Source organism: Phyllostomus hastatus, unplaced genomic scaffold, assembly GCF_019186645.2.
Source record: "Phyllostomus hastatus isolate PE091 unplaced genomic scaffold, TTU_PhHast_1.1 phas_scaffold_21, whole genome shotgun sequence".
Lineage (NCBI taxonomy): Eukaryota > Metazoa > Chordata > Mammalia > Chiroptera > Phyllostomidae > Phyllostomus > Phyllostomus hastatus.
In genome coordinates, this window is record NW_025334017.1 from 30025161 (window position 1) to 30042185 (window position 17025).

A 17025-nucleotide genomic window follows, 5' to 3' on the forward strand; every position below is an offset into this window, starting at 1 on the left:
GATATGTCATAAATGACTTTAATCAAAAAACTATCAATGAATATCTTGTGGAAAAACCAGACTGCATAAGCAGGACTAGTCAGTGAGGGTTATATGAGAAATCCTGGCAGTGAATAAATGTACTCTTGAAAATTTTAGGCTTGACAGTGATGATACATACTAAGCAATGGTTACATAAGCATGTAGGTTCAAAGGGCAGTTATTTTATTATACTTTTCAAGATAGCAAAACTTGAATATATTACTATAGTGTTGAATAAGCCCACTGAGAAAAAAACCATGTATGAAAAGAGCACTATTTATGGAAATAGGTTTCGAAGTATGTAGGGTGTGGTCAAAGAGAAAAACTAAAACACTGACTTTAAAAGGGAAGAGGAAATTAGTTAGTTATGGCACCCAAAATGCTTTTTATGCTTAACAAATTTGATTTAATTACAAAATAGAAATATCTGAATTACACCTTTTATACATGGAATAATGACAAAATGCAAGGAAGTGTATTTTTTTCAAAACAGCTTACAGATAATGAATAGAGTCATTAAGAAGCAATGATGACATGACAGAATTTTTTTGAATATCTAGTATGTGTCATTGTGTACATCTCTTGCAACTGTTATAATGTCAGCTTTCTTCTTTCCCTCCCTCCCTCCCTCCTTATCCTCCTTTCCTCCTGTCTTTGTTCCTTTTCTTTTTTCTTTTTTCCTCCTCCTTCATTTTCTTCTCCTTTCCTTTTTTCTCCTCCTTCCTCTTCCCATCCCTCTTCATTACCTCTCTCTCCCCCTCCTCTCATTTTTTTTGAGGGGGAATTACAATATGCCAAGAATTCTTCTAGGTATTGGTGTTACAGCTGTGTGCAAGACTAACCTCAAACATATTATAACAGATTTATTTGAGAAAATGAACAATGCTATGGCAGAAATAAATTAAACCAATATCACAAACAGTTACTGGAAGAAAAGAAAGAATGCTGCATTAACTTGTTTTGAATTACATGTTTGAGATTATACCTGCAAGAAGAAAGAAATGCAACAGCACAGTAATAGGATTAGTGCTCTAGGCTTAGGAAAGGCATATGCAGCACTAAATCCCCAGGGCTGAAAAAATTCATGGTAGAAGCAAGGGACTGGAATAAGAATAGGCAGTGGGAAAGGGCATTAATCATGGAAAATAAATTCAAAAGGTAGTCTAAAACTAAATATATGTTGAAATGTATGTTTGTTCCTTAAATATCTTATTTTTGCCTCTTATTTTCCTTCTCTTTTTTACTTTCCTACTTCAGAGAAAACTCTATAATTTTTCTATTAAATTTTTGTTGGTGCTGTACTATTTTTAACAACCAAGATATATTTCTTATTTCTGAGTATTTTTGTTATAGTACCTCGTTATTGTTTTATGGGTAATACACACAAGAGCAGCCTATTTTTCTTCCAGCCTACAGGATCTAGACGGAACATTATTTTCAAATTACTTGGATCATGTTTTTTTCTTTTCAACCATCAACATCATTAATAAAATTTTAATGTATTGAGATTCATTTTTAATAATTTTTATTCCATCCCAGTTGATTGAAAAGTTACACCTAATAAAATTTAATCGTTGTGGTATAGTTTTATGGGTTTTGTAGGTGCATAGGATTATGTATCTCCCAACACAAAACCATATAGAATAGTTTCATCTCTCAAAAAACTCATGCATGATGTACATTTAAAGGCAACTTCTCCTCCAGCTATTCATTTTTTAATACTATATATTCCTATTTCAAAATGTCATATAAATGTGATCACACAGTAAGTGGCCTTGTGTATCTGGCTTCTTATACTTTTAAAATGTATTAAAATCTCATCTATGTTTTTATGTGAATGAATCATTTTTTAATCATTTTTTAATTTTAGTATCCCATTGTATGATTCTACCACAGATAATCTAACATTTGAGTAGTTTAAGGATATTTGACTTGTTTCTAGTTTTTAAGAATTATGAAATGGCTGGGATAAACACTCACCAGTTCTTAGTAAACACAGATGACAGATGGTTGGTGATAGATAGATAGAGAGCTAGAGAGCTAGATAGATGATTCCAATATAAATATCTTTATAGTTCTGCATAGAGTAAAAATTCTCCAAGTGGACTTGTTGTAGATAAGAATGGTCTTACATAGTTTCAATACAATGTGATTTGTCCCTTAGGAGTTATTAGAACAATATATATCCTCAGGGCTGGGAGAGAATCAGCTTCTCATTCTATTCAAAATGACACCAAGACTTCTTTTGGCTTTGGGATATTTCTTCTTGATTTTAATCTCTGAATTTCAGATCAACTATAAAAAGTTTTATAGTTAATTTAATGGGAACTATAAAAAATCTAAAAACATCTCTGAATTTCAGATCAAGCATAAAAAGACTTATAGTTAACTTAATGGGAAATAGAAAAAAATTTAAAAGGGAAATCTTTTAGAAACTTGCTACTCAAAATATGGTATAAAGACCAGCAGCCCTGATATCAGCTGGGTGTTCATTAGAAAAGCAGAATGTCAGACCTGACCCAACAGTTACTGAACCAGAATATGAACCCTAACAAGAATAGGTGACTCAGCACACGAAATTCAAGAACCACTGCTTTCAAGGACAAAACGGAACTTGGACTGATGTGAATCACTTTTAGTGCCCAAACCCTTCATAATATTCAGATTCTCATTTGTCTAAGAAACACCCTTTTGATGAAAATAAGCAAAAAGCAAACATCCAGAAGAAACCCTCCAGCATTCATGTAATACTCTTTACTAAACAATTATGATTTCAGTATTATCCCTTTACCTTTTGACACACAATCTGAGAGGGTCCTCATGGGCCCCAAATAATTCTGATTCATTTAAACTGGTTGTCCTTCCAGGACATGGAGATACAGGGCTCTGTGTCATTTTCTCATTTAAAAATAAACTCAGTTCATACTATCACACAATTATACAGAAAAGGATGACAGAGCTCTTTGTCTTTACTCAAGGGCAATCAGAAAAATAATCTTCCTGTGTGTGCATTGAATTGTAAAGACTCTAACATTTTGTTTCTTATTCTTCATTTTCTTCAGAAAATGTATTCATACATTATTGGGAATAAAATGCAGGGATTAGATAGTGATGTCACCAACCCAAGGTAGAAGTCACACTTTATTCTAAGTATAGGGTGATACTATGCATATTTATTCTAATTATACTTGTACCTTTTTAGTCCATAAAATTTGGCAACTAAAACCTGGATAAACTGTTAATCTCTCATCATATACTCTGAAATACTGCCTAAAAGTCTACAGGTCTTAATTTTTACATTCTCAACAATACCGATGAATAGGCTTTATATAGTATTTTAGGTCACTGAGAAAACATTTTAATCTGGGTGGTTTAAAAGCACAAGTTTTATTATAGTTAAATAATACAGAAAGAGGTGAATAATTATGCTTACACTCCATTTATTAACACTTTTGAAATATATGCCACTACAGGGTAACAATGTAACCATTAGAATGGCCATTTATTATATGATTTTAAGTCTTGCTGTCATAGAAAGCCTAAAGGCATTCCCTTTTCCTTATGTTTACTTGTCAGTTTTGGCTTTGTCCAAAGATGGGCAAAATTCATCATTTTTCTGTCCCGGAGTCATTTAGTACTTGTGAACTATTATGTTATTGTTTCAGCTTGGACAGATTTGCAATTCTTGCATTTCGTTTGAAATTGCGGCCGGGCTGAATCCCCAAATGCAGAATATAAGTCAGCAAAACCTGCCAAGTTTTCCTAGCTTTGGTTTTGAAATGCGTGAAGTTACATATTTCCCAAATCAAAATGGAAAAGTGAAAAGTAGCCCAAGGGCAAGTAAGACCCTTAACTGAAAAAGTAATTGTCGGCATCATCACCACATTTGGCACAACACTGAGCTGCTCCCTGAGTGCCCGGAACATCACGCTCCCCATGCAAGAGCCGAGTGACACCGAAGTAATACTCTTCTACTTCCATGGTACTGTTCAACAAATCTTGCCACTCACCAAGGTGAGTCAAAATGACTGGATGTGGTACAGAATATATTTACCTGCAGGCTCCCAACTAACCAGTACATTCTCTTCATACACTTTTTCATTCTTAGTTCATTTTAAAAATGATGTCCAATATTCTTATAAGTCTTACATGGGGAGAAAGCCATATTCCAAAATAGCTATCATAAAAGTTTATTCATTACATACTATCTCTTTTAGCTTAATAACAGTCTGAAACTTAAGCAGGCAAATAAAGCTATGAAAACTAATCTTCAAAGCAAGTCATTCCTACCCTTGATTTGACTCTCATATATGAATATACTAAATATTTTTACCACAATTTATGCTATTTAATAGTGAAAACTATGAATAATATATTATTGAGATATTTCTATGTTTCTATATCTGAGAATTTCAGATGATAAACTGAGAGTGCATGTTTTACACCATCTACATTATGTCTTTTAGATTATTTGTTTTTTAAATCCATCAGTTGATATCTTGGTAGCTGGAGCAGAGCATCACTAGAAAAGGAATCAGCGCATTCTAATCCTGGGATTTAAAATATAACTGTGCTTTTTTGCATGGTCACCTCACAGGGTTTTGCTTCAGTTTCCTGATTTACAAAATGTGTGTGTGTATCTAGAATACCTCTAGGTAGGTGTTTAAATCAAATACAATTGAGTTTATGCTCCTGTTTACCCACTTATTATTTGAAATCAAACATACATTATCACCTTTTTGAACTCTGTAAAATGCAAATATTAATAGTGTATCATATCATTATAAATACTGTGAGATGACATATAGTCTATCTGAGTTCCTGAATTATTATTGTTTATGCAAAAAATTGTTCTTCCTTCTGAGTTTAGATGTCTAAAGCAAAATATTGTCCATGCCTATAATTCTGATTGTGACCTATTTCTACAGCCTTTAGCAGAAGCTCAGAATGCATATTATACATATATACATATAAAATTAACATATATGTTCTATACATTTATATTTTGTTATAAATATTTGTTTTATATAACGTGTATCTCACAATTCTGCTAATATACTAATTAGAGCTCTATTATACAAATTAAATTTCCAGTTAGAAAATGTAAATCCCATGTATTAGAATTCATAAGCTTTTCTCATAGATCTCATACTAGAGAGAGAGGGACACTGGTAGCAAGAAGTAAAAGTTGGAAATTGTATCACCTATTGTTACATAACAAACTACCAAAAAATGTAATGTATAACCAATGTTTCTCATAACCCTGGGGTTAGTTGAGTGATTCTGCTGACCTGAAGTAGTGTCCTTTGAAGGGTCAGCCATGCATATGTGGCAAGCTGCAGACTGGACAGTGTGTGCTGGGATCTAGGCTGGGCTCTCTCACGTGCCTGGGATACCAGCTGAGAAAACTCTTCTGACTTGTCTCTGTGCCAATTGTTTTATCTGCTGGCGACACAGCTTGGACCTGTTTTCATGATAACGGGAGAGGAGAAGGAGAGAGAGCAAAAATATGTAAGGCCTTTGGTGGCTAATAGGTCCTGGCAACACAACATTCCCACTTCAGTCTTTGGGCTAATGCATATCTCATCGGTGCAATTCAAAAGACTGATCCAGAATTAAGGGGTGATAAAATGGACCCCAGTTCTCTATGGTGGGGGCTGAAAGTCGTAACTCAAAAGGTCAGGGTATGAGAAAGCAGACAGGATCGGGGCCATTTTTGCAACCAATCTACTTGAGCAATTTAGTAATAAAACTGCACAGAGCCCTGGCTGGCGTAGCTCAGTGGACTGAGCACGGGCTGCAAACCAAAGCATCGCAGGTTCGATTCCCAGTCGGGGCATATGCCTGGGTTGTAGGCCACAGCCCCCAGCAACCGCACATTGATGTTTCTCTCTCTCTCTCTTTCTCCCTCCCTTCCCTCTCTAAAAATAAATAAATAAAAAATCTTAAAAAAAAACTGCACAGAAAGAATGTTAAATCAAAAAAATACTGTTATACAGTGGACTAAAAGCATTTAATATAGAAAAAATAATGTATTTCAATAACAAATCCTCTTGAATTTAAATTTAATAAAATAAGCACAGTTTCATAAAGTGATAGTCACACATATTAAAAAGACAAATGAATTACAACATAGTATATAACAAGGTAATGAAGATGGTTTTGTTAAGAGCTTCCAAAATGACTTTTGTGAGGTATTAAAGAGGATTTCAAAATAATTATTTGAAATTACCTGCTGTTGTTCAAGATGAAGAACAGAAATGGAATTTTCCGGCACACCAGAACATCTGAAAATGGATAAAATACATTAAACATCAGTTTTCAGTCATTAGACATCAGACAGTGCAAGGTAATGAGAGGGTAAACAAATTAGTTAAGACCAATCCTTGTCCCATCTTACTCTCTGCAAAGAGTTCCCAGGCCACTGGGAACAGCTGGGAACCAAAGTGGAGCCTGGTGGTTTTGCTGGGCTATAGAACCCGGCTCAGGTAACGGAGGCTAAGTCCACTTGTGCGGCAGGACCTCGTTCCTGAGAGGACAGACCTACACAGAGAGAGCTAAGGAGATCACGGAGAGTCCTCACCAATGCCTAATTTACATACTGACCTGCAAATACCTGTGATGAAATACTTGAGATGGGGAAACACCACCTAAAATGAGGAGAGGGAACAATACCAGGTGTTCTCCACTGGTTTTGAAATAGTTTCTGTTTCACCACCCACAATAACTTACCTCATAATCCCACAGGCAATGAGTGGAGTTCTCAGAAAGGTATGCCCTCAGTGGTGATTCAAAATTAGCCCTAAACAAAAGTCTGTCCCTACTTAAAGACCTTGTGAACAAGCCCGAGGAGGACTGAACTACTCTAAGTAATCACATCTCACAGCAAAGATTGTGAACACAAATAGAAAAATAAAAATCAATCAGCACCCTGCAAGGTAAAATACACAATGCTGAAGTCACATTAAAAAACATACCAATAATGCATAAAAAGAAAATACAGTGAGCAATAGGGAGAAAACTCAAATTATAAAATCAGGCTAGAAATAATAGAGATGATATAATAGTATATAACCATTTTTTTGTTTGTTTTTCCCAAATATCTGTCCAACTAATCAAGCCATTAGCCATTGTCAAGGATTCAGTATCTGCATTGGTTTCCCAATTGCTGCTTTGACAGATCACCTTGAACTTAGTAGCTTCAAGAGACACAAGTTTGTTTTCTTACTGTTCTGGAAGGCAGCAGTCTGAAATGAGTCTTGTCGGGCTGATGTCAAGGTGTTGAAAGGGCTCTTTTTCTTCTAGGCGATCTAGTGGAGAATTATTATTATTATTATTTTTACTTTTCTAGTTTCTAGAAGATGCTTGTAGATCATTCCTCCATTTTCATATCTGCAGCACCTTCTCCCCTCTTTGACCTTGAGCCTATTACCTTGAAGAACTTTGAGATTACATTGGGCTTTCCCAGAAAATCCAGAATGATTTCCCCATCTTGAGATCTTTAAACACATCTATAAAGTCTCTTTTACCATATAAGTTAACATAGTCACAGGTTCCTAAGATTACAATGTGGATATCTCTGTGGGGCATCATTCTCCCAATCTCAGTATCCCTCCTTCCAGGAAGAACGGTCATTAGAATGTAGTTGACAAAGTTCTTCCCACTAGGAGGGCTGCACATTACTCTTCTCTCCTTCAGTGCTGCTCCAGAGAGCGGCTGGACTGCTCCAGCAGTCCATTTCCAACTGGTGCTGGCTAGCACACTGTATAAAACAAGCTCAATTATTTTCCCTCCTCCGATAACCAGTCTTAGGGAACTCCTCATTAGGCATCACCAATCTACAGAAGATGAGGGGTGACGCAGCAGGAGGATATGTCCTGAGAACCTGAGCCAGTTCAAACAACTTGTTTATTCCTCCCCGACCTCCTCTAGCCTTATCGCGTATATATGCATTGTTCATTTGACAGAGGATTCCTACCACGCATTATGGCTTGGTGCATCATAATGGCAGCTCAAGTTTTAGGATCACTTTATGCCCCATTGTGAAACATTCAATCTTTAACAGAGTTCAGTACTAGGCCGAGCTAATTCCCCGGAGAAAATATCGATCCACAGAGAAGAACATAAATTCGCCACAAAACCCTAAGGCTTTATGCTGCGATTCTGCAGTGCAGGCTTTCCTCAGTCTCTAGACAGCATCCTGATTTTCCGTGGAGACGCTGAGACACATTGAGACTGATGTGCCCTGTGTGTCACGGGGGCTTTTACTGCTGTGTGGACACACTGCAGAGGCTTTTCTGTTCTGAGTCCCTCCCAGTTTTAGCAGCCTTACATGTTACTCAGGAAACAAGTAAGAGCAGCACACCAAGCTGTGACATATGTCTACTCCAAAATTCAGAGAGACCTACGACTGGCACCACGAGTCACTTTGATGATTTGACGGCAAGATAGGGTGCACTCTAAATAAAGATTGATCTATGGTAATAGATTGGGCTTTTCTTCTCTCTCATTTCACATTTGCCTTTAGAAATAACATCTAAGAAAATTTTGTGTGTCACTGATGTATAGGTCGTATACCTTCTAAAGTAATAGCAGCAAGGGATGTAGTATTTTTATGAGAAAGTTCTGTTTGCAATGTTTAGTATTCTTTAACTTTGTCCCAAAGCAGTGTGATTATAAAGGGCAACAGTGGGTGGTAATTCAATTCCTGGCTGAACTAAAAAAAGTCGCTGTGGGTGTTAGAACTCACTATAAAACAAGTATTTGAGGGCTTATTGTCAGTCATTGTAACATCCAGAAGCCTGAGCTCAGTACGATTGATTATAATAGAGTAATTAAGTAGAAAAGCACCCCCTTGTGTATCTGTAAGCTTTAGTATTCTAGGGGTACAGCCAATTTTTAAAACCTCTGGTGATCTTGATGATATATCATTTGGATACAAGGGGCATTAATGGGCAAAGCATGACTGAACAAACTTGGGCACAATGAGGTTGTTGCATCTCTGAAAAACAGAAAATAACACACAGCTTCTCTTACCCATGCCATTTTAACTGTTAGGTAAAAGTGAAAAAGGTCCCAAGCCCCATACACACCTCAAGGCTACATAAGGCTTGGTTAAAAGCCCCAATAGGTGTGAACTCTTGAATGAAGGGGATCTTTTGTAGACATTTATGAATAATCTAGGGAGGTGCCTGTTAAACTTTAATATGCAGGTGAGTCATGTTGGTATCTACTAAAACACAGATTCTGGTATATATCTTATATTGATACTACATATGCACACATTTGTGTGTATCCCATTTCCAACTCGTTTCACTCCACCTTGTCATATCAGATAAACATATCAGTATAATCAATGCCTAGCTTCCAGTATTTATACCATAGTCTTATAACCACACATATAGAGTGTCATACCTGCAAATTACTTTATAGTTTTGATGAAGTAAATAGTTCAAAAGGCACATTTTGTGCCAGGAGCATAGTGAACCAAAATCAAATGGGCACTTTATTTATATATACTTTTTCTTGGTTGATGTTATTTGATTATTCCTCACTGTTGAGATACAGATGTATTATTAGTAGAATTGAATATGAGCAAAATAATATGCATTCTATTTCAATAATAACATGAATTTTAAACAGAATAGTTATCATGAAAGGTGGAGACAAAGAGATTATGGTAGAAAGAGATTTGGAGTCCATTTTTGTTTAGTAGTGAAATTTAGAAAATGCTTATTCAACCATTTTTGATGCCAAAACTGCTCTAAAGTTTGTGTGATGGACCAACTAAGGTGTTATGTTTTTTTTTCTTTTACTCTGTCAATACTGTCTTCCTAAAATTTATTATTATTTTTTGAAGTGTTACAGAGAAAGTAATTCTACTGCAGAAGGAAGAGAAGGAAGATCTGCCTGGCATGCCCTCACACCTCCTAGTATGACCGCTCTTCAGCTGTGTTCCTCAGTGCCAGCTCTGTACCTCTTCAAATTAATTTTAACTAAATGTACCGAGTTGTCATTGGTTAATAAGATTACATAGGTTTCAAGTGCACACCCTTTAGCCTTCAGTAAACTGCAAGTGAAAACATATTGTACCCCGAATCTTTAAATCAATTTCCAAGCAACAGTCAGATGATATACAGTTTCACACCGCGTAGATTATGGTACACTCCGCAATATGGTCCCTGACTGTGTTTAGCCACCACTCCATTTATGTGAGTGTGTGTGCACACGTGCACTTACGTTTGTTTGCTGTGTATCTCTTCTGCAGGAATGTACATTCCATAACAGCAGGGATTTGGTCTGATTTTAGTCCTTGCTGTGTCCTATTACCTAGAAGAATGTCTGACAATGAACAGATGACTAATATATTCCTGTCGAATGAATAACTTGTTGCTTTGAGTGCAAAATGTTTGAAAAGATTGTAAGCACCGTGCCCAAGCTAGAGTGAAATGATTACAAAAAATATAGCCAATATGTCCAACATTCCAAAATTCTCAATATTCTTTTCACTTTAAATCCAAAGTCAGTTTTTATCCTTACAAATTACTGATAGAATGATAAGTTAGGATTTTCTTTAGCTGGTTCCATTCAGACTTCAGGCTTAACAGAGGATTTAAAAAATAGCATTCTTGTTTTGTTTCTGTCTGCATCTATATATAAGTTTAACACAAATTATTCTATGCTAGAGATAAGGGAGCTGAAGTAGAATAATTGTCAATATAGTTGAAATTGAAGCCATAGGCCTGTGCTTTCCAAGATTCAATAGCAAATGTGATTTTCTAATACTAAGGATTCACTATGAAGTGTGTTTTCTCTTTTAATAATGATATTATCTTAACAAGATCTCTTTAGGTAAGTTTATAATTGCTTGTTTTGCAGTAAAACTGCCAAGAGCAGACAAGGTCTCTACTTCAGTGCTATACTTGCAACACCTAACTCAGTGCTCAGACTAGAGTAGGTAATGAAATGTTTCTGAATGAATCAGTAAATACCAATTCTATGCACCTGACGCCCAAAGCTGCAATTACCACTAGGATCTGAGTCCTGTGTTCCACTCTTATATTTTAGAATATTTGTTTTTCCATTTTGTTAACCTCATTTAACACAATGCCACCATTTTTTACCCAAACTAACTCTGTTTTTGCCTCTTGGTAACATATTTCCTAAGCCACCCAGTTTCATCAGCTAGGATGGAAAGTTAGATGGGCCTTTTTCTCTCCCCTCATACAATTATGTCTCCCATTTTCTGGATTTCATGACTCATTTTTCTGGAACTTGTTCTCCCTTCTCTATGCATGCATGTGATAATTCAAAGGATGAGATCTTACACCGTTATTTCATGGACCATTGCAAGAGTCTGCATTCTGGCCATTTCACTATCAGTATCTCTTCCACACACCCAAATCCTCCTTAGGTACCACTGCCACTTTCTAAGTGACAGCCACACTCATGTCACATGTAAGTCCCAAAATCTGCCACATCCTCTTTGCAGCCTCTTTTTAAGCCGTTTTAGATCCTATACAATGTGATCCTATTCGGTCTCTGGGTTTTTCTTCTCCCAATCCTCGAAGCAGAAAGATGTTCACATAGAGGAAATGATACAGATTTTGGTAACAAGAATGTGTGATCTTTGACCTTTTGTCTCCAACTATGTATCTTTGTAATCTTCAGTAAATTACTTCCTTGTCTACAAATGGTAGACGTAGAAATTTTCTCGCTATAAAGATGAAGTAATGGCATTTCTATTGTGTGTTTCCAGTGTGGGATGTAAATGATAATGTATGTAAAGCCCTTAGGAGAGCACTTGCTGCACACTTAGTACTAGCTGCATTCATGATGTCCACCCTTGATGTGACCCGGTCCACATAGTACATTTCAGACCCTCTGCATATGGACACAGACCATTACTAAGTCTGTACTGCATTTAAAAATAAACACAAATGTTTCCTTAATTCTACCTTGCTTCACTTTAGAGAAAAGCCTCTCCAAAAAGATGTCTATACTTTCTTCCTCTTTTCCCTACTCATTTCTTCCCATTTCCTCTTAAATCTGCCTCAGTCTTGCCTTTGTCTCCAGAAGTCACCAATTATGTGAAATAATCACATAAAATGTTTCAAATATGGCCCAGTATGACTTATTATCTAAGCTCTCTTAGCTTAATAGGAAATGCAACGCAGTTTCCAAACATTAAAGGTAACTATGGATATGGTAAGGTCTCCCGGCCTTGAAGTACTCTGGTAAAAGAAGTCAACTAGATTCTAAATTGTTGTGTGCACTGTGTCAATCAAGCATCTCTCATAGCTTTGATGGAATTTTTCAAACACTTCTGAGTTCCTTAATAACCATTCAAAAATTTATAGACTCTTACGTTCATCAGAGACTTTAACAACAAAATAGAAATCTTTTTTTCTATGATATGATAAACAGCATAATACTTTGTTTTTTACATTCTGTTCCATGGACCTTGATGTAGGTAGTGTTCACTCTGATTGAGGAAAAAATGTGCAATTGTGTATGGAACTTCCATGATTGTTGATAACTAGGAAGAATGAGCTAGTCTCCACATCTCAATGTGTCCACACTGAGGGAATTATTTGCAGAGTTTGTACAAATATGCAAATCTATTCTCTATATCAATAACAGTTTAGCATTTTCTGTTGTTAGAAAAAGTGCTTTTTGGCAAAATCAAAGTTCCATTTCTAAAAAAAAAAATTGCAAGGAGAAATTTTGTTAAGTTCATTTAATGCAACATAGGTGACAAATAATTGATTTTCACTAAACATTTTTCTCTGAAACATGCTGTTTTGTGGCTGGGTCTTAATTTATAAAGGTGACTGAGTGATAACATGGAGAGGTCAGTGCATTAAAAGAAAAGTTTAATGTTATTCACAGTTCACCTAGAGACAAGAGTCACAGTTTGTACAGGGTCAAAGGAGGAACTCCAGGTTTGCTCAGAGTGCAGACACCGGATCGAAGAATAGGCTTAGGCCTTATTAGGGTTTACACGGGAAAGGTCAGACAGGGCAGGCCAAACAATCTGCAACTGACTTGTTTGATTAATCCTCAGCCCCAACACTGCAAAGGCTTTCCCTAGCTGTCTTTTACCTGGCTCTGAGAGAATTTAGGCAGAAGAATACTGCCTTCTAGGGTGCACAGGCCAGAGAGAGGAGGTAGGGTTATTTATTGGTTAGTTTGCATATTGAAGACATGATTCCTGAATCTTGGGCTATGTCTAAGAATTAGCCAGTTGATTAGCCCAGGGAGGGGGCAATCTCTCCATAGACTGAAAGTATTTTTTTAAGATATCAAAACTTCATACTACAGGAAAATTAAGAAAAATATAATTAATTTGCATGCTTATATTCATTCATAGTTGTAACACAAATTATTTGTTTTCAAATGCCTCAATATACACATATTAGCAGTATATATATCAGCGCTACCTTGTGTTAAGAAAATAAGGAATTTTCTTATTGAATTCTGGAACACTGAGGTAGATGAAAGTTTATTAAGGGTCCTTCAGGAGAAACAGATTCAGGAGAGCAAGACTGGTTGGAACGGGACGCTGTCCCGACCTGGTTCAGCCTGGGGTACTGAATGGGTAATCACAGAGACACAGCACCTGGCTGTAGCTCCTCCACGCAGTGCCCAGCACCCCACAGTGACCACTAGAAGGCATCTCTGCTGTGACTCAGGGCACTGACAGAAAAGTTCAGTAATTGTTCAATTAAGTTTCTATGTAGAATGGTGAAAAAAAACTCAATTAAGCATTTCTGCCATGAAATAAAAGTTACTTTGATTTAGAAAATTGCTTATAGTATAAATGCTGTGTCCTCCAGTAGATCTATACTACCCCAACACTGTTCGAAAATATTTTTCTTCATATAATTATTTTTCTTAATTCATTGTTATACTAAGTAGCTATACATTTCTGTGATCCTCTGTTTAATACATGCTTTTATCACTAGACTATAGAGTACTTAGGGCCATGAATTGCTTTTTACTTTGCATTGTGTAAGTATGTATGTATGTATGTATGTATGTATCTATCTATCTACCATCTATCATCTATATTAGAATTTCTGATATCCCATTGTTTAACTTCAGTATGCCATATCTGATAAGCTTGGAGCATAGTGACAAACACTGAATTGTTGGGAGATAAACTTAATTTTGTTTCTATTCTCATTCTTTTTTATTCTGCACAATACAAAATCAAACATATTCTTGATCAATGCCACATGTACACATTGCTTTAAGTGCTGGCTCTTTATACTTGCTCATATCATATTGGAAGTACTGATTTGAGCCTGTGTGTCTAGACATGGTCTGCTCTAAGGAAAGGAGACTTGGGGAAAAATTCTGGGCAACTTCATGTCATAGGTACCGTACGCAGATAGACGCCTCCATTACACTGTGACAACCATTCATGTTGTGGCAACAAAGGACATCCTTCACTCTTTGCTCCATTCTCCTTTTAGAGAATGCTTATATATGACATAATTCAGTATAGCTTGGGAGATATATACCACACATGCTTCATTCTCTGCAGTTGAAATAGGAAAGTTAAATTTCCATGGAACTTTCCTGTCAGTGTTGAATGCATTGTTGTTACCGTCATAGCTAAAATGTTACTAGATCGACAATGTTCCTTGAAATTACTTTAAACTTCTTACAAACCATATTTTGTCTGCTATTAAATAAAAACTAAAACAAAAATTTGTGAAAAGCCCCTATTAGATTTATGTCTCATACATCTTACATATTGTCTGGCTCTTAAAGTTTTTCAAAATGTATCTACACCTTAAATTTTACCATAGAAATATAAGAATACTGTATAAAGTAACTCAACAATGTTTTATAAAGTATTTATAGGAAAAAGTCCCATCAGGTAATGAAAGATGAAATTCAGCCTTTAAATATAGAGAAAGAATATGCAATCAATACGAAAATTTCCTCTTGTGTTATGAATACCTCCAATTTGCATGCCATTGTAATGATAGGTAAAATTCTTATATCCCTTATTTCCTTTTCTTATAATTCCTGGAAAGTTTAATTTGTGATGTATAGTTATCTTCTTTCTGAACACGTCTACTGACTGTCTTCTAATTAGTGGTTTGTGCTAACATTAGTGAGATTTGTCATTGTTTCTCCTGTTTTTAACTGATGCCGAAATAGAGATTTTTCAGAGTTGAGTTTAAAAGTGTACCTCTCTGAGTTCCACATTCCAGGTTTTTCCTGCTGTTGAAGCTTAACTTATGAGAGGTTTATTTTAAAAGAGTGAATAAAAATGTATCCTGTCCTATTTCCTGCTTTACTTTTTTACAAAACCTAAGTCAAGGTTACTAAATTCATGTGCCTATGTACTATTTTACAATCTCTGTCCATAAGGCAACATGAGCATAATTTCCTCTGAATATAATTTTAGGAATGGTGATAAAAATTGAAAATGCTATCAAATATAACAATTCTGTCATTATTAGCCTTTAGTACATATTTATTGCTCAATAAAAATTTGATGATCTTGGAAAATAGAAGAAATATGTTTGGTTTATTAAGAATTTCAGAGTGGTAGAGTTACTATGAGCTGTGGAAATACTAGTGGGTTTTTCATCTCTTTTCTGTCATGCTTTTATTCTTTATAACATAAAAAGCTTGCATGTCATATTAATACTAAGCCATCTAATTCCCGTATCACTAATTAGCTTACTTCCTACTTTGCTGACTTTTAAAATCTCAGCCATTTGAAATTTATATATTGTCATAGTTCTGAAATTTCCTACATAGGCAGAGGGAGAGAAATATTTATCTCCCTCATGAAAACCAAATGACTTGGATAGCATTTTTAAAGCCTTATGAACATATAACCAACTTTCTTATTTCTCTAAAGGGTCATCCAGACATACATTAAAGCTATCACATCATTTGACAACTTTATGAACAATTAGTGAAAAGAAAACATTACTTACATTACTTTCACATGGAATTTACTGACAATTCCTGAATCTTGCAAAAATTTTAAGATAATCGTATTTTACAAGTAAATCACATGTTTTTGCCTGCATAACTTCCATCCCCAGGGCTACCCTCAGATTCCCAAACTGGTCCCTGCAGGAAGCTGCCTAGGAGAAGGCTCTGCATTTTGTGTTTTGAAAAACATCAAGAAGGAGAGAAGAGGACCCCAAGTTAACATTACGGACCATGGGAAATAATGACAAAAATGCTTTAATATTGCTGAATATTGAGATGTTTTATATGCTAAACAAGGAATGTATTCAATTACTAGGGCAAGGAGACTTCATAAGTCTTTCCCTGTGGTTCATGGGGGCAACTGACTGATATGGGTTTTATTCTTTGTGTCCTGAATATGAGATTGAAGTGTAATTTTCTTCTTTTAACTGTACATCATGCATTAGGTCCGTGGGAGGAGATGGAGACAGAAGAATAATTTTTCTTTCAGTTAAAAGACACCAGGCCATATAGTGTCATGACTAGACATGATGGAAAGAACTTTGCATCAACTCAGCTTTCCTTCATTGTCATTCAGATGTCATAACTGATAGCACTGTTGAGTTTTTTCCTTGGAAAGGAATTGCATATTTGTTTTGTAGAAAGTAAACTACAATAGTCACACTCAAATGGGTGAAGGCAGTGCTCTTCATAGCAGTGACTCCCACCTCAGCCCCAGTGACCTGTATTTACATGGTCCGTATTTCTCTCTGTATCTCTCTCTTCCTCCCTCCCTGTGCCACCTCCTCTGGATCATCAACAAAAGACTATATTTCCTTATTTTCCTTGCAGCTCAGTTGAGCCATGCGGCCTAGTTCAAGTCAAAGGACATTAATAGAAATGATGTGAGCAAATTCTTGGTCATTTTCTCAATGGTTCTCTTATGATTAGAACATCCTTGGAATCCACATGTTAAGATGGTGTAAACACCCCATCAGCTGGAACATCATGTTTTACTATTATGTGTAAGATCAATAAAGATCTGTATTGCTAAAC